This window comes from Rutidosis leptorrhynchoides, chromosome 3, assembly GCF_046630445.1.
Source record: "Rutidosis leptorrhynchoides isolate AG116_Rl617_1_P2 chromosome 3, CSIRO_AGI_Rlap_v1, whole genome shotgun sequence".
Taxonomy (NCBI): Eukaryota; Viridiplantae; Streptophyta; class Magnoliopsida; order Asterales; family Asteraceae; genus Rutidosis; species Rutidosis leptorrhynchoides.
Genome location: NC_092335.1, coordinates 530,339,942 through 530,359,683, shown reverse-complemented (window position 1 = coordinate 530,359,683; position 19,742 = coordinate 530,339,942).

Below are 19,742 nucleotides of genomic sequence, written 5' to 3'. Positions count from 1 at the left end.
ACCAACAGTCTCGTAATAACCTAAAAACCTCATTTCTTACCCCAATTACAGACTCCGTCACTTGTGGGAATGTTTTGTTTAATAGTTGTAGCCCGATGTTCTTTTTCTCACTTTGGTGAGAAGCGAACATTACTAACCCGTAAGCATAGCATGCTTCTTTATGTTGCATGTTAGCCGCTTTTTTTAAATCATGAAGTCCTATATTCGGATACATTGAGTCAAAATAATTTCTTAACCCGTTGCGTAAAATAGCATTTGGGTTCCCCGCAATATATGCGTCAAAGTAAACACATCGTAACTTATGGGTTTCCCAATGTGATATCCCCCATCTTTCAAACGAAAGTCTCTTATAAACCAAGACATTCTTGGAACGTTCTTCGAATGTCTTACAAACTGATTTCGTCGTAAATAGTTGTGCCGAAGAATTCTGACCGACTCTAGACAAGATTTCATCAATCATGTCTCCGGGTAGGTCTCTTAAAATATTGGGTTGTCTATCCATTTTGTATTTTTATACTGTAAAATAGACAAGAGTTAGATTCATAAAAAAAAAATTAATTATTAATACAAGCAATTGTTACATATATCATAAAGCATAAGCACACTATATTACATATATTACACCACACGAATACAACTATCTTATTCTGACTCGCTCGTTTCTTCTTCTTCGGTTTTGGTTCGTTTTGCCAAGTTTCTAGGGATATATGATGTTCCCCTAATACGAGCTATTGTTTTCCACAACGGTTTAGAAAAACCTGGTGGTTTAGAGGTTCCCGGGTCATTGTTACAACTTAAGGGCTTCGGGGGTTGACGATACATATAAAGTTCATCGGGGTTGGAATTAGATTTCTCTATTTTTATGCCCTTTCCCTTATTATTTTCTTTTACCTTTTTAAATTCAGTTGGGGTAATTTCTATAACATCATCGGAATTATCATCGGAATCCGATTCATCGGAGAATTGGTAATCCTCCCAATATTTTGCTTCCTTGGCGGAAACACCATTGACCATAATTAACCTTGGTCGGTTGGTTGAGGATTTTCTTTTACTTAACCGTTTTATTATTTCCCCCACCGGTTCTATTTCCTCCTCTTCCGGTTCTGATTCTTCTTCCAGTTCTGATTCTTCTTCCGGTTCTTCTTCGGGAACTTGTGAATCAGTCCAATATATATTCGACTCTTCGTTATTATTAGGTGAGTCAATGGGATTTGTGCTAGAGGTAGACATCTATCACACAATATCAAACATGTTAAGAGATTAATATATCACATAATATATACATGTTAATAATATATAGTTTCCAACAAAAATGTTAAGCAATCATTTTTAAAGAAAACACGGTCGAAGTCCAGACTCACTAATGCATCGTAACAAACTCAATAAGACACACTAATGCAAATTTTCTGGTTCTCTAAGACCAACGCTCGGATACCAACTGAAATGTCCCGTTCTTATTGATTAAAAACGTTCCATATTAATTGATTTCGTTGCGAGGTTTTGACCTCTATATGAGACGTTTTTCAAAGACTGCATTCATTTTTAAAACAAACCATAACCTTTATTTCATAAATAAAGGTTTAAAAAGCTTTACGTAGATTATCAAATAATGATAATCTAAAATATCCTGTTTACACACGACCATTACATAATGGTTTACAATACAAATATGTTACATCGAAATCAGTTTCTTGAATGCAGTTTTTACACAATATCATACAAACATGGACTCCAAATCTTGTCCTTATTTTAGTATGCAACAGCGGAAGCTCTTAGTATTCACCTGAGAATAAACATGCTTTAAACGTCAACAAAAATGTTGGTGAGTTATAGGTTTAACCTATATATATCAAATCGTAACAATAGACCACAAGATTTCATATTTCAATACACATCCCATACATAGAGATAAAAATCATTCATATAGTGAACACCTGGTAACCGACATTAACAAGATGCATATATAAGAATATCCCCATCATTCCGGGACACCCTTCGGATATGATATAAATTTTGAAGTACTAAAGCATCCGGTACTTTGGATGGGGTTTGTTAGGCCCAATAGATCTATCTTTAGGATTCGCGTCAATTAGGGTGTCTGTTCCCTAATTCTTAGATTACCAGACTTAATAAAAAGGGGCATATTTGATTTCGATAATTCAACCATAGAATGTAGTTTCATGTACTTGTGTCTATTTTGTAAATCATTTATAAAACCTGCATGTATTCTCATCCCAAAAATATTAGATTTTAAAAGTGGGACTATAGCTCACTTTCACAGATTTTTACTTCGTCGGGAAGTAAGACTTGGCCACTGGTTGATTCATGAACCTATAACAATATATACATATATATCAAAGTATGTTCAAAATATATTTACAACACTTTTAATATATTTTGATGTTTTAAGTTTATTAAGTCAACTGTCCTCAGTAGTAACTTACAACTAGTTGTCCACAGTTAGATGTACAGAAATAAATCGATAAATATTATCTTGAATCAATCCACGACCCAGTGTATACGTATCTCATTATTGATCACAACTCAAACTATATATATTTTGGAATCAACCTCAACCCTGTATAGCTAACTCGAACATTCACATATAGAGTGTCTATGGTTGTTCTGAAATATATATAGATGTGTCGACATGATAGGTCGAAATATTGTATACGTGTCTATGGTATCTCAAGATTACATAATATACAATACAAGTTGATTAAGTTATGGTTGGAATAGATTTGTTACCAATTTTCACGTAGCTAAAATGAGAAAAATTATCCAATCTTGTTTTACCCATAACTTCTTCATTTTAAATCCGTTTTGAGTGAATCAAATTGCTATGGTTTCATATTGAACTCTATTTTATAAATCTAAACAGAAAAAGTATAGGTTTATAGTCGGAAAAATAAGTTACAAGTCGTTTTTTTAAAGGTAGTCATTTCAGTCGAAAGAACGACGTCTAGATGACCATTTTAGAAAACATACTTACACTTTGAGTTTAACCATAATTTTTGGATATAGTTTCATGTTCATAATAAAAATCATTTTCCCAGAATAACAACTTTTAAATCAAAGTTTATCATAGTTTTTAATTAACTAACCCAAAACAGCCCGCGATGTTACTACGACGGCGTAAATCCGATTTTACGGTGTTTTTCGTGTTTTCAGGTTTTAAATCATTAAGTTAGCATATCATATAGATATAGAACATGTGTTTAGTTGATTTTAAAAGTCAAGTTAGAAGGATTAACTTTTATTTGCGAACAAGTTTAGAATTAACTAAACTATGTTCTAGTGATTACAAGTTTAAACCTTCGAATAAGATAGCTTTATATGTATGAATCGAATGATGTTATGAACATCATTACTACCTCAAGTTCCTTGGATAAACCTACTGGAAATGAGAAAAATAGATCTAGCTTCAAAGGATCCTTGGATGGCTTGAAAGTTCTTGAAGCAGAATCATGACACGAAAACAATTTCAAGTAAGATTTCCACTCGAAATAAGATTGTTATAGTTATAGAAATTGAATTAAAGTTTGAATATGATTATTACCTTGTATTATAAAGATAACCTACTGTAAGTAACAAAGGTTTCTTGATCTTGGATGATTATTTGGAATGGATTTAGAAAACTTGGAAGTAAACTTGCAATCTTGGAAGTATTCTTGATTTTATGAAACTAGAACTTTTGGAATTTATGAAGAACACTTAGAACTTGAAGATAGAACTTGAGAGAGATCAATTAGATGAAGAAAATTGAAGAATAAAAGTGTTTGTAGGTGTTTTTTGGTCGTTGGTGTATGGATTAGATATAAAGGATATGTAATTTTGTTTTCATGTAAATAAGTCATAAATGATTACTCATATTTTTGTAATTTTATGAGATATTTCATGCTAGTTGCCAAATGATGGTTCCCAGATATGTTAGGTGACTCACATGGGCTGCTAAGAGCTGATCATTGGAGTGTATATACCAATAGTACATACATCTAAAAGCTGTGTATTGTACGAGTACGAATAAGGGTGCAAATGAGTAGAATTGTTGATGAAACTGAACGAGGATGTAATTGTAAGCATTTTTGTTAAGTAGAAGTATTTTGATAAGTGTCTTGAAGTCTTTCAAAAGTGTATGAATACATATTAAAACACTACATGTATATACATTTTAACTGAGTCGTTAAGTCATCGTTAGTCGTTACATGTAAATGTTGTTTTGAAACCTTTAGGTTAACGATCTTGTTGAATGTTGTTAACCCATTGTTTATTATAAAAAATGAGATGTTAAATTGTTATATTATCATGATATTATGATATATAATATATCTTAGTATGATATATATACAGTTAAATGTCGTTACAACGATAATCGTTACATATATGTCTCGTTTCGAAATCATTAAGTTAGTAGTCTTATTTTTACATATGTATTTCATTGTTAATACACTTAATAATATATTTACTTATCATTTAACATAATTAACCAAGTGTATCAATATCTTAATATGATTCATATGTACCTAGTAAGACGTTGTTATAACGATAATCGTTATATATATCGTTTTCGAGTTTCTTAAATTAATAGTCTCATTTTTATGTATATAACTCATTGTTAAAATACCTAATGAGATACATACTTATAATAAAATCATGTTAACTTTATATATAACCATATATATATATCATCGTATAGTTTTTACAAGTTTTAACGTTCGTGAATCACCGGTCAACTTGGGTGGTCAATTGTCTATATGAAACCTATTTCAATTAATCAAGTCTTAACAAGTTTGATTGCTTAACATGTTGGAAACACTTAATCATGTAAATAACAATTTCATTTAATATATATATAAACATGGAAATGTTCGGGTCACTACAGCCCCCCGTTGTACGAGACATATCCTCTCATGGTTAGGATAAGTCTGACCACTTGGCGACCCTGTTTGATGCTGAGGTCCGTGGATTTCCAGCTGATTTTCAAGAAAATGTTTCAAGGTTTTTCATAGACTCTACAACTGGTCTGGATGACAACTTCCTGACCTAAATCAAGAAGCGCGTGTATTTTTCTCTCGGAAGACTTTACTTCCTTTTATATTACAATAAACTGAGCAAAACTGATAAATATCGTCCAAAACAAAAGTATCTTCAATTATTTGTACAAAAATATGTGACATATGTTCTAAATAACTTGGTAAATTTTTCCCACACTTGGCTTTTATTTTTCTTTCTTTGCCTTTTTATTTTCCTCTATTCCATTTTAAATGAATTCTAACATTTTGGGTTGTTTCTCAATTTATGTCTTTTACGAGGTAACAATAATTTCGGTGTTAAGACCTAGTTTTATCGTTCATAAATATGTATAAACATGATTTTGAGTTCATTTAGTTGAAAATTTTGAAAATTTTTACTAGAATTGGGTAGTCAGTATATAAGACTAGGGCTATTCTTTATTATCAGAGAGCACTAGATTCTAATACAACTACTGCGTTACTAGTATTTTTAATGGTAACAAAGTGTTTAAATTTAAAATTTTAAAAATCCGAAAGAATTTAACCACTTCCCACACTTAAGATCTTGCAATGCCCTCATTTGCAAGAAAGCAGTAACAATTTAAATTATTGAGGGTGATTAGCGTAGAAAAATGATTAAATTTTACCAAAGTTTCCAAACATATTGTTGTTTATGTTGAATGATAAATGGTGCACATCATTTGTTCATTCCTGCAGTTGTTATTTCACATATATTTTGCATCTTGTCATCAAAATTAGTTGCTTTTGCTGGACTTAATGCCAGTCTTTGAAAATGCGCTGTTTTACCCTGTTTTGTACATGAGATAAACTACAAACATATATATACATATTTTTGAAGTTGGGTATATCACCCCACATTCAAAAATTATTAAAAATCTAATAATAAAAGTTAGAAATATATAAAAACTATTATAGTATCAAAAGAAATATTAAAAGTATAAAATTACAAGTTACCAAATAAATAAAAATAGGCATAAAAGAAAAACAGGGTTGACGAGGATGGTGCCAGTAGGGATCCCATTCATAGTCGTATATGCTGTAGAATGCTTGAGCTGGGTCATATGTAGGGTACGGTGGTCGGGTCTGTATAGTCCAGGGAGGAAATACGGGCATTGGAGTAGGAATATAGTTTGTATTTATGTGTGCACAATGACTTATGATTTGGTTTTGATGATACTGCCAATCTTGAAATACTCGTTGTCTAGCCATTTCATACTCATGTTGAGCCATAAAAATTTGCATTTCTGTCATCTGATTCCCCCCTCCCGCATTACCTTGCTGCTGATCTCTTTTGACCTGTGGATGCTGTTCATCATATGGTGCTGCAGCGTTATGTCGTTTCTTTAAAATCTTAGCACCATGATATACTTTCAAACCAATTGTATCACGGGGTTCTGGTGCTGCAATTATTAATCCCCCCTGACTTCTATCGACACCGAGATACTCAGCAATTAAAGTAACAACGATACCACCTCCTATTATACCATTAGGCCGTATACTCCTAACCATAGCCGATAAATAATAACCCACACAATAAGGTATACTAACAGCACTCTGTGGGTCTCGAATACACATGAGATAAAATAAATCATTCTCATTTACTTTCTCTTTATTCTTACCTCGCTGTGTAATCGAGTTTGCTAAGAACCAATGGATTACTCTTAGCTCAGCTCTATCAATATCAGTATAAGAGTTATTCCCTCCACAAAATCGGTTATGCCTAGTCATTCTACTCCATATTCCATTCATATCAAAATTTTCATCAACCCTCCTACCATTAGCTATCAACCTTTGACAATCAGTAGATGCTAGTTCCTCAGGCGTATATATACACAAAGCCTGAGCCATGTCTAGTAGAGACATATGGCGCATCACACCTCCAAATAAAAATCTAATAAAACTACGATCGGTTAAGGTAGCTACCCGATCATTTATTTCAACACTACATAATAATTCCACACACCATTCTCTATATACACGCCTACGTATATTAAACAAACGTTCCCAATCATTAAAAGTAGAATTACCATACCTTTGTGTAAGTAATTCTCTGATTGGACCAGCCAATCCCACTGTTTCTAACTGTTCCCAATCTATTACTCTGGGTACTTCAACAACATTAGACTGAAGGGTGTGCAAGTTCCTCTGGTATTTTGGATAATCTATCCAATGTCGGTCAAACCTTAAATTAAGATGTAAATCTGCCAATTCTATATTTGAATATGAAATGAATTGATGCGGTAGATTTTGTCTATATTTGTCGTTAATCTCATGTTCTTCTGCATTCTCAGGAGGAGCATTGTGAGCCTGAGATGCGGATGAAGATTCACCCCTTTCAGTCTGCAAAACACATTAAACACAATTTTTGTGCATCTAAATATGCATTAGTGTTAGAAAAATCATAAATCAAAACAATCATAATGACATTATTAATCCATATTAAACTTTATATGCATTTTCACAATATTAACAATTCTACACTTTTACAAATAAACATATATGAAAATGTATACAATGTTCTTTAGCTTTTATTTCAAATAACATGTCAAAATAATCATTATTAGCGATTAAACAAGTTCCAAATGGCATTCATATTAATTAAATTGAGTTCATGCATTTTTTTTTACTCAAAAAGTCTACTTTAATACTTAAAAATCATGTTTAGGATCAAAGTTTTGATCATTTAACAACCTAAACATGTTACACTACTCAATTTAGTATAAACTAACAACAAAATTCGGCCATGACCCGTTTATATCAAAAAGCCCTAATTTTGCTCAAGAACACAAACCCTAGATTACTCAAAATTTGAAGTTTAAGGCTTCTAATAATGTTAAATAGCATCAATCTAGGTTATACAAGCATAATACACAAACAATTTAAGTATAATTAAACTAGAAATCATCTAAATCAAATTAGGTATAAATTTATTCAAGAACACTAAAAATCCGAATTAAAGAGTGTTTAGATGTAGAAATTACCGATCTCCTTGAGAAACTTCTTGGTAGCATCCTTCTCAACATGATTTTGTGGGGTTTTTGGCAAAAAAAATATGGGTGTGGTGTGTTGGGGACTGGTCTATTCGACCAGTTAACCCCATCTGGATTTTGCTACCTCCGCGAGTGCGGATGTGGCACCCTTTCAAGTACTGCGAGTGCGGTTTTTTTTTTTTTTTATATAAAATCTTTAATAATAAAACAATTAATTAAATTTAAAATTTTGTTTTCCTTTTTATTTAGGACGAGGTTGTTTCGGTACGTTTACCTAGTCCGTCCCTCAACAAAATTTTAAAATTTGCCATTTTAAAGCGTTTGTTTTAAAACAAAGATTTTTGAGTTTTTAATATTTTTGGCATACTTTAATTCAATAATATTAAAAATAATGATAATAAAATTTGTCGTCCCTCCCTTGGGTAAAGCAATTTCGGTTCAACGACCTAGTCTTCAACTCACGACGAATTTTAAATATCAAATTTTTAACTTAATGAAATAAAGTAAATTTTTGTTTTTAAATTCACACCAAACTTAAATTTAAAATGCATAAAATTAAAAATTCATATTATTATTAATATTTTTATACATTAATTTTACAAACTTATATTGAAAATATTAATTTTTAAAATATTTAAAAACTTAAATATATTGATTTAAAAAGATTTACAATAATAATTTAATATTTATATATTAATTTTAAAAACAAGGTAAAAATTAAAATTAAAAATCTTTTTGGTCTTTTATCCCACTTTAATCAATCAAATATTATCAAAAATATACGCCCCTCTTTTCGGTAAAGTAATTTCGGTTCCATAACCTAGTTTTACTCCTGACAAATTTTTGAAATATTTTGGGTTGATTGATTAAAGATATTTATACCTTAAGAATAAACGGTAAATTTCGTAGTGATGTAATAAATTTTTGTATGATATCAATAATTTCGGTTACGCATACGTAATTATATTGAATACCAATTTAATACTTTATAGCGAATGATTCAGCGTTTATTATCAAAAGGTTAAAAGCAATAAAATAAAAAAATAAAAACTGTACATACTTACCTGTGAGATAGAATTCTCAGAGACCTGCTTTAGCCGACTCATAGGAGAGTCGTGTGATTTGGTTTTCCATAGCTACATAAGCGTAACCTCGATTCTTCAATAACTTTTCTTTTAAACATATGAACGGTCCTTCTCTGCATAGAGTAACAAATTCGGTATTTGAATATGTTTGATTGTTTGAACATTTACTTTCGTGTGACCATTTTTCGCATTTATAACATCTTTCAAGGTGTTGTGCTCTTCTTTTTGTTGCGGATTTTGATTTTCCTTTTCCAAAATGTATCTTATGATGATCTTTTCTGAGTTCATTCCTCACTTCGTCCATTTTGCCTCTTATAAATGATACCACTTCACTCAGGAGTGTGTCATTATTACGTTTAGTAATCATAGCATGTAGTAGTAGACCATGGTTCAGATCAATGGAATTCTTCATCTCGTAAAACCTAAAAAATAAAAATTCAGAATGGAGGAAGAAGACTAGTTCTTTAGGGTCTGCTAGGGAAAGACCATTCGGATTCCATTTTCGGAAACTATACGAAAACAGAATATCTAACTCTAACAGAAATACATATTACCCTTAAAAATTCAAATCTTCCCATACTTAGTTAGATGTGGTGTTGAAATTGTGATTAACTTCATCTTCAACTTCCATTGGATTATCTATGTAATGTTTAACTCTGTGACCATTAACTTTAAATTCAACCCCATTTGAATTTATTAATTCTACTGTTCCGTACAGGAAAACTCTTTTGACTATGAATGGTCCAGACCATCTTGATTTCAATTTTCCAGGAAATAACTTGAATCGTGAATTGAAAAGAAGAACTCTGTCTCCTTCTTTAAATTCTTTTGAATTTCTGATTCTTTTATCATGCCATTTCTTCGTTCTTTCCTTATAGATTAACGAATTTTCGTATGCTTCATGTCTTAATTCTTCTAATTCGCTTAATTGACTTAACAGTAGACGTCCGACTTCATGCAAATTAAGATTACATGTCTTCAAAGCCCAAAATGCTTTGTGCTCAATTTCTACTAGAAGATGACATGCTTTTCCATAAATGAGTCTAAAAGGTGTGGTTCCAATTGGAGTTTTGTAGGCTGTTCTAAAAGCCCAGAGTGCATCCTCCAATTTCATGGACCATTCCTTCAGATTTGATTCTACGGTTTTCTCTAGAATACGTTTTAATGCTCGGTTGGTATTTTTAACTTGTCCACTTGTTTGTGGATGATAAGCGGTTGAGATTTTATGAGTTACTCCATATCTTTGGAGAACTTTCTCAAGTTGATTATTACAGAAATGAGTACCCCGATCACTTATTAAAGCTTTCGGTGTTCCGAACCTTGCAAAAAGACGTTTTAAAAAGTTGACTACAACTCGTGCATCGTTAGTTGGGAGAGCTTGTGCTTCCGCCCATTTAGATACATAATCAATAGCAACGAGAATGTAGAGATTATTATGAGATTTTGGAAATGGACCCATAAAGTCAATACCCCAAACGTCAAATACTTCACATACTTGAATGATATTTTGTGGCATTTCATCACGTTGACTTATTTTTCCGGCCCTTTGACATGCATCACAGGATTTGCAAAGAAGGTGTGCGTCTTTGAAAATTGTAGGCCAATAGAATCCAGCATCGTAGACTTTTCTTGCTGTGAGTTGAGGCCCATAATGCCCTCCTGTTGGTCCTGTGTGATAATGGTTTAAGATTTGACTAGCTTCATCTCCGAATACACATCGGCGTATTATTCCATCGGGACAACTTTTAAACAAATGTGGATCTTCCCAAAAATAGTGTTTTATATCACTAAAGAATTTCTTTCATTTTTGGTACGACCACCCTTTTTCAAGGAATCCACATACTAAGTAGTTTGCATAGTCTGCAAACCATGGAATTTCACTATAATCTATCTTTAATAGATATTCATCATGAAAGTTATCTTGTATGGCCGATTCATTTAGAACTTCTAATTCGGGATTTTCAAGACGAGAAAGATGATCAGCGGCGAGATTTTCTGCTCCCTTTTTGTCTCGGATTTCAATATCGAACTCTTGTAAGAGTAAGATCCAACGGATTAATCATGGTTTGACATCTTGTTTCGAAAATAGGTATCTAAGAGCAGAACGGTCGGTATAGACCACCGTTTTAGCTAGAACGAGATATGAACGAAATTTATCAAAAGCGAAGACAATATCAAGGAGTTCTTTTTCAGTAGTTGTGTAATTCGTTTGTGCTCCTTGTAACGTCTTACTAGCGTAATAAATAGGTTGAAATCATTTTTCAATCCTTTGTCCTAAAACGGCTCTCATTGCAAAATCACTTGCATCGCACATGAGTTCAAATGGTAGATTCCAATTTGGAGTTATCATGATCGGCGCATTAGTGAGTTTTTCTTTAAGAATAGTAAAAGATTTGATGCATTCGTCTGAAAAGATGAATGGAGCATCCTTTTCTAGGAGTTTATTCATAGGAGTGGCAATTTTAGAAAAATCTTTTATGAAACGTCGGTAAAAATTGGCATGCCCTAGAAAACTCCTAACTCCTCTAACATTGGTGGGATGTGGAAGTTTAGCAATTACATCTACTTTAGCTCTATCCACTTCAATTCCTTCCTTTGAAATTTTATGACCAAGAACGATGCCTTCTCTAACCATGAAATGGCATTTCTCCCAATTAAGTACTAGATTTGATTGTTCGCATCTAATAAGCATTCGTTCAAGATTGACTAGACATGTTTCAAAAGTATCACCAAAGACTGAAAAATCATCCATGAAAACTTCCATGCATTCTTCTATCATGTCGTGAAAAATCGCCATTATACACCTTTGAAATGTTGCAGGGGCATTGCAAAGTCCAAATGGCATGCGTTTGTAAGCAAAAGTACCATAAGGACACGTGAATGTGGTTTTTTCTTGGTCCTCGGGTGCTATTGGAATTTGAAAATATCCGGAGAAACCGTCAAGAAAACAATAGTAACTATTCCCGTCTAATCTTTCCAACATTTGATCAATGAAAGGTAAGGGAAAATGATCTTTTCTGGTGGCGTTATTTAATTTTCTATAATCAATACAGACACACCATTCTGTTACAGTCCTAGTAGGAATAAGCTCATTTTTTTCATTTGTGATGACAGTCATGCCACCCTTCTTAGGTACGCATTGAACTGGCCTTATCCATGGACTATCAGAGATTGGATAAATTAAACCTGCATCTAGCAGTTTAATAATTTCTTTCTTAACAACATCTTGCATATTAGGATTTAGTCTTCATTGGAGTTGCACATATGTTTTATGACCTTCTTCCATAAGGATTTTATGTGTGCAATACGAAGGACTTATGCCTTTAATATCATGAATCTTCCATGCAATAGCTGGTTTAGGAGCTTTTAGCACAAAAATGAGTTGAGATTTTTCATTTTCCGTAAGAGAAGATGATATTATTACAGGTAATTCAGATTCACCATGTAAATAAGCGTATTCCAAATGGTTTGGAAGTGGCTTTAACTCTAATGTCGGTGGTTCTTCTATCGATGATTTATATCGATATCTGTCTTCCTCTTTTAGCATTTGAATTTCTTCTGTAGTTGGTTCATATCCATTAGCCATGAGTGTAGCTAACATTTCAGCTTCATCAATTGGTTCAGTTCCTTCTCCTAAAGAACATTCTCCTGTTCCTTGTAATTCTGGAAATTCTTGTAACAATTCTGCATGTGAATCTATAGTTTGAATATAATAACATGTATCATCTGCAGATTGCGGTTATTGCATGGCTCTATCAACAGAAAAAGTAACACTCTCATCCTCTATACTTAGGGTCATTTCTTACCAAACATGTCTATTATTGCTTTAGCCGTGTTTAAGAATGGTCTTCCTAATATGAGAGGAACTCGAGAATCTTCTTCCATGTCCAAAATAACAAAATCTACTGGAAATACCAAAGTACCAACTTTAACTAGCATGTTCTCCATTATCCCTCTAGGATATTTTACTGATCGATCGGCTATCTGTATGCTTATTCGTGTTGGTTTCAATTCTCCAAGGTCTAGTTTAGCGTATAGTGAATACGGCATTAAATTTATACTAGCACCTAAGTCTGCCAATGCTTCTATTGAACTAAGACTATCCAGAAAATATGGAATTGTGAAACTTCCTGGATCAGATAATTTTTCTGGTATCTTATTCAACAGTACTGCAGAGCAATTAGCATCCATAGTAACAGCCGAGAGTTCTACCATTTTCTTTCTATTTGTGATTAGATCTTTTAGAAATTTAGTATATCTAGGCATTCCTGAAATCACATCATTGAAAGGAAGATTGACATTTATTTGTTTAAACATATCCAAGAATTTGGATTGCTCGGCTTCAAGTCTTTCTTTTCTCATTTTACTCGGGTAAGGAAGTGGTGGTTGGTATGGTTTAACCTAAGGCTTAGCCTTAACTGTGTTATCTTCATTAACCTTTTCAACTACCGGTTCTGTTTCCTTATCTTGCTCAGATTGTGGTTCTTGTGGAGTAGAAATAGAGTCATCAGAAATTACAGGTATTTCAGGTGGTTTAAGTGTAATACCACTTCTTGTGGTAATGGCTTTAGCTGTTTCATTCCGGGGGTTAGCATTTGTATCGCTAGGTAGACTTCCCGGTTTTCTTTCACCTATCAACCTTGCTAGGTTGCTCACTTCTTGTTCCAGATTTTGAATAGAAGCTTGTTGATTTCTAAATGCATGAGCATTTTGTTCATTGGTTTGTTTCTGAGATGTGAAAAATTGAGTTTGAGATTCAACTAGCTTTGACATCATATCTTCTAAATTTGGCTTTTTATCATCGGTTTGTGGTGGTTTATTTTGAAAAATAGGTCTTTGCTGGTTGTAAGTATTATTGGATACTTGTTGATTGCTAGGACCTTGTTGGTTGTTGTATGGAACATTTCGGTTATAATTCTGATTTTGATTGTAGATTGGTCTTGGCGGCTGATAATTATTCTGATAATTATTTCCAGGCCTTTGGTTCATGTATGAAACATTCTCTCTTTGTTCCATTGTTTGTTCAATACTGAGACAATTTTTTGTCAAATGTGGTCCTCCATACTGCTCACAACTAATTCGTATTGAGTGAATATCTTTAGTCATCTTTTCCATTCGTCTCTCGACAGCATCTATCTTTGCGGACATGGAATCAAAGTCATGGCTAGAATCGGCTCTAGCCGCTTTAGATGATCTAACGATATCTTTTTCTTGATGCCACTCATATGAGTGGGAAGCAGTGTTATCAATAATTTTGTAAGCTTCAGCTGCGGTTTTCTTCATAATGGAACCACCAGCTGCTATATCGATATCTTTTCGTGTAGTGATGTCGCATCCTTGGTAGAATATTTGTACTATTTGATAAGTGTCTAAACCATGTTGCGAACATCCTCTCAATAACTTTCCAAATCTTGTCCACGCCTCATATAAAGTTTCGTTTGGCTTTTGCATGAATGTAACAATTTCTCCTTGAAGTCTCACGGCTTTAGATGCCGGAAAGAATTGTTTAAGAAATTTTTCAACTAAAACATCCCATGTATCAATCGCCCCTTCAGGTAATGATTCTAACCAATATTTGGCTTCTCCCTTTAAAGTCCAGGGAAATAACATGAGATAGATCTGTTCATCCTCCACTTCTCTGATTTTAAATAGAGTACAAATCCTATTAAAGGTACGAAGATGTTCGTTTGGATCTTCCTTCGGCGCACCACTAAATTGGCATTGATTACTTACCATGTGTAGGATTTGTCCTTTGATTTCATAATCTAACGCATTAATGTCTGGTTGAGTAATTGCGTGACCTTGGCCAGTGCGTTTAGCTCTCATTCGGTCTTCCATACTTAGAAGTTCCAGATTTTCCATGATTGAATTTGTTGAATCTGAATCACTAAGGGATTCTGATTTAATGGTTTCTTCCTCGACAATTTCTGGATGAGTGATTTGTGGTTCAGGAGGAATGATTAGTAGTTCAGGATCTCTGAATTGTCCATGAATATCCTCCGGGTTCTCAATTGTGAGGTCGGGTTCAAAAAATGGATTATCGGAAATTTGAATTGGAGTGCTTGGTCGACTAGATGACGATTCTAAAGAAAAATCAACGGCGACAATATTGGCTAGATGTCTTGATCGAGTTACAGGTGGTGAACGTATGAAAGGTGGTGAACGTTTTGCTCGGTGCATTCACTGAATATCCTATTAGTTATAAAAATAAAAATTATATAAGTTATCAAATTAATAGACTTTTCTGATTTTGCCCACGTTTCGAATAGCCAATAGATGCAGCAGGTAGCCAGGACCCTTTAAATCGGAAACCCACAACTCGCCACTAACAAATCTAACTATTACTACGAACCAGAAAATTTTGGATGTCTATTAATTTAACAACTTAAAATAATTTTTCATCGAAATTTAAAGAAATTTTAGAGAAGAAATAGAAAATTCTATGTCCTAAAAACTAGAGCGGCGAGAAATAAGAAAGAAAAAGAAGCACGTCGAAAAACGTAGAAAAACGTCGAAAAATAAAAGGCTGAAAAATTAAAATAAGAAAGTAGCGCGTCGAAACTTAAAATTCTAAAAACTAAAAATTAAAACTTGCGTCTAAAGGTATTAAAACTTAAAAGAAATTCTATATCCAAAACGGCAATAACTTAAATAGGTACTAAAATATATCAAAACTAAAGCGATAAGCGACGTCGTAAAATTCTAAAGCGCCTAAGTCTTAATCTAAAGAAAAAGCACTTAAGGGATTTTACGGCAAAGCCTAAAAATCTAGAAAAAAAAATAACTACGGCAAAATACTAAGTTACGAACTAATTACGAGCGAAAAATATAAATATTACGAATAAACGATTAAAAAGATATAAAATTTAAAAATAAAACTTAAATTATAAAAATACATTTTTTACAAAAATATTATTTTTATAATTTTATTTTATAAAAATATTAGTTTTATATATTAATAAAACCAATTAAAACTTAAAATTAATTAAAACTAATCTTACACTAATTATATTAAATTAAAACCCTAATTTTAATTAATAATAATTAATTTTAACCCTAATTTCGTAATTAATGCTGTCCAATGTTTGACCTGTCAGAGAACTCCGCGAGTGCGGATACCAGCTGGCAAAAAGCTCCGCGAGTGCGGATGATACAGATTCAGCTAAGGTGCAGGTCGAATTCGTGCAGGTTCAGTTGTTTTTTTTTACTTTTTTACTTTGTTTTTAATTTTCTATTTTTATTTTATAGAAAATATAACTTAAACAAAACTTATATTTTTTTCAAATACTTATTAGTTTGTTGTAACTTAAAAAAAATAATTTTTTTTTAATTAAAACACCTAAATAGATATATATATATATATATATATATATATATATATATATATATATATATATATATATATATATATATATATATATATATATATATATTATGTTTTTATATTTGTGTTTTTAATATTTAAAAACTTATATTTTTATAAAAATAAATTAAAACTTAATAAAAAAATTTTTATAGCGTTTTGCTTTCGGCGTTTATGAAGTTCCCCGGCAGCGGCGCCAAAAATACTTGATGTTAAAGCGAAGGGGTACAAAATAGTATTAATTTTTACTACGAAATACTATTAAATACGATACAATTTTACACAAGTTATTTATTTATTTATAGAGTGGATATACCTAAACCTTGCTATAATACTTATAGGCAGTGTACCTAATCATACAGTAGTGTAGTTTTTAGTAAGTCCTATTCGTTCCACAGGGAGCTAGCCAAGTTTAACGCTATATTTTTAAAACTATATTTGTAAATATATATATATATATATATATATATATATATATATATATATATATATATATATATATATATATATACATATATATATATATATATACATATATATATATATACATATATATATATACATATATACATATACATATATATATATATATATATATATATATATATATATATATATATATATATATATATATATATATATATATATATATATATATATATATATATAAGTAGTATTATTATTATAAAAGGGGGTTTTTACCATTTAATGACCGGTTTGTCGATTTTAAAACTTTGGTCGCAGTTAAAACCTAATGTAAAATATTAAAAATAAAAATAACTTAATTTAAAGCGTAAAGTAAATGACAATAATTAAAGTGCGATAAATAAAATTGCGATAATTAAAAAGTACGATAATTAAAAGTGCGATAAATAAAATGACCGTAAATAAAAGTGCGATGAGATATAAAATAAAAAATTATGCTTATTTAAACTTTCGTAATTATGATGTTTGACGTATTGATTTTAATTTGTTACCATGGGTGTGACGACCCGGAAATTTTCGAACAAATTTAAACTTTATCTTTATATCATTAGATAAATATTTCAAACATATATATTACGTACAAATTTACAAATCTAAATAAAAATATATATATATTTTAACTTAGTCATAAAACGTCCTGATTTAAAATAATATACTTTGATAAACAACGAGCCACTGATTTATAGAAGCAAATGACCATAACGCTCAATTTTATAAGTTACATTTTTTATAAGATAATTTATTGATGAGTAATTCAAATTATTAATAAGGGTACACGTCGCGTAACGTAAAAGGCTAGTTTTCTAAACGTACGAAAGTGCGCTCGAAAAACCGAAAGTGGTACATGAGTCGAGTGACAACGTACGAGTCATTTGAACAAAAATTACATTTTTACTACGCACGTAAATATAATATATTATTTAATTAATTCTAAAGATTAAATATATTATATATTAAATAATATATAAGTAAATGTATCATATGTATAATTGAGTGTCGGCAGAGCATTATGTGATTTGTGAGCTGGATACTACTTCCATGCGAATGCATGGATATGAAGTAGAGACCCCATGTGATCGCATGGGGTATAAGTTTCTGAAACTTCTATAAATCTATCCGATTCTGGTTTAGTTTCCATTCAATTCAATTCTCTTGATCTCTCTACCTTTCTCACGATATATATATATATATATATATATATATATATATATATATATATATATATATATATATATATATATATATATATATATATATATATATATATATATATATATATATATATATATATATTTATATTTATATTTATATTATTATTATTATTATTAATATTAGTATTATTAATCTTATTATAATAATAATAATAATAATTATTATTATTATTATTATTATTATTATTAGTATTATTATTATTATTATTATGATTATGATTAACTAGTAGTATACCTAAAATACTACGACGAGATCATGCGCGTGTTATTTTCAAAACAAGTTTTTGAGAGGGATGGAGCTAAGGAAATTATGGGTTATAGCTATGGAGATTATGGGTATTGTTCGGGGGTACGCTTGAGAGGTCAAACTAATGTTTATCATCTCCGTTGCGTCTACGTACTTTTCTGCAATATTGAATCTCAATATTTATACGTGAGTACTCGTAATTTAATTTTTATATATTAATAATGTATCCATGTCTAGTGCTCGAGTATATATATTTATGCATGCTTGTATGCTTTAATTTTGTCGATAGATAGTTTATGATGATTTACGAATTTGATACATATGCCACTGATATAAAGTATATGATATGCATGTTTTTGGAAAGCTGACGAAAAATTATTAACTTTTCATTTAGAAATCGTGTGTTTTCGAGGAACAGATTAAAAGATATGGTCAACTGAATCATGATTAACGTTAATTGAAATTATGTTTGAAACTGTAAATTAATATTTAAACAACTTGTCTAAGAGATTGATAAATGGAATTTTTGTTTTACTAATCGAATAAATGAATTTCTATATAAGGCACGTCTCGTTTTGTTGACCAATTGTCAAATTGACTGTCTTATCATGTTTTAAAGCTTTATAAATACTAAATCTGGTTTTACAAGTATTAGAAAACTTTATGAAATGTTAAAATATATCCAATTGCCATGATCATTCAAATACAATATAACTCTTGAAATAAATAATGTTTTGAGTTTGATAAACTATAAATTCGTTCAACTATCAAGACTTATACTATGTTAATATAATAAACATGTATAGATTTAAAGATCATATTGAGTCTGGTTGACTTTTGAAATGACTTTTGTTAACTTTCACATGTCGGTCTCGAGCATTAGGATTGTGATACACTATGACCCAACCTAGCTTATTAGACATGTATTGACCAACATACGTTCTCTAGGTTAAGATCTACGGCTAATTTTGCATTCTGAGTTTCGGTCACTTTTTGGTGAATGACCTTGTGTGCTGCTAAGGTGAGTTTCATTTGCTCCCTTTTTAAATGATTTTGCAATATATATTTTTGGGCTGAGAATACATGCACTTTATTTTAAAAACAATGGACACAAGTACATACTAAATTCTATACTGAGTTTAAACCGAAAATCCCTTAGCTTTGGTAACTAGTAACTGCCGGTTATAAAAACTGGTGGGCGCGAGTAGTAGTATATGGATCCATAGGGCTTGATATCCCCGTTCGAGCTAGAGCGCTAGCCTTTTAACGGACGTATGCTATTTGAGAAGCGTACACGTTGGTTTGCGTGTATTATTAAGATGATTAT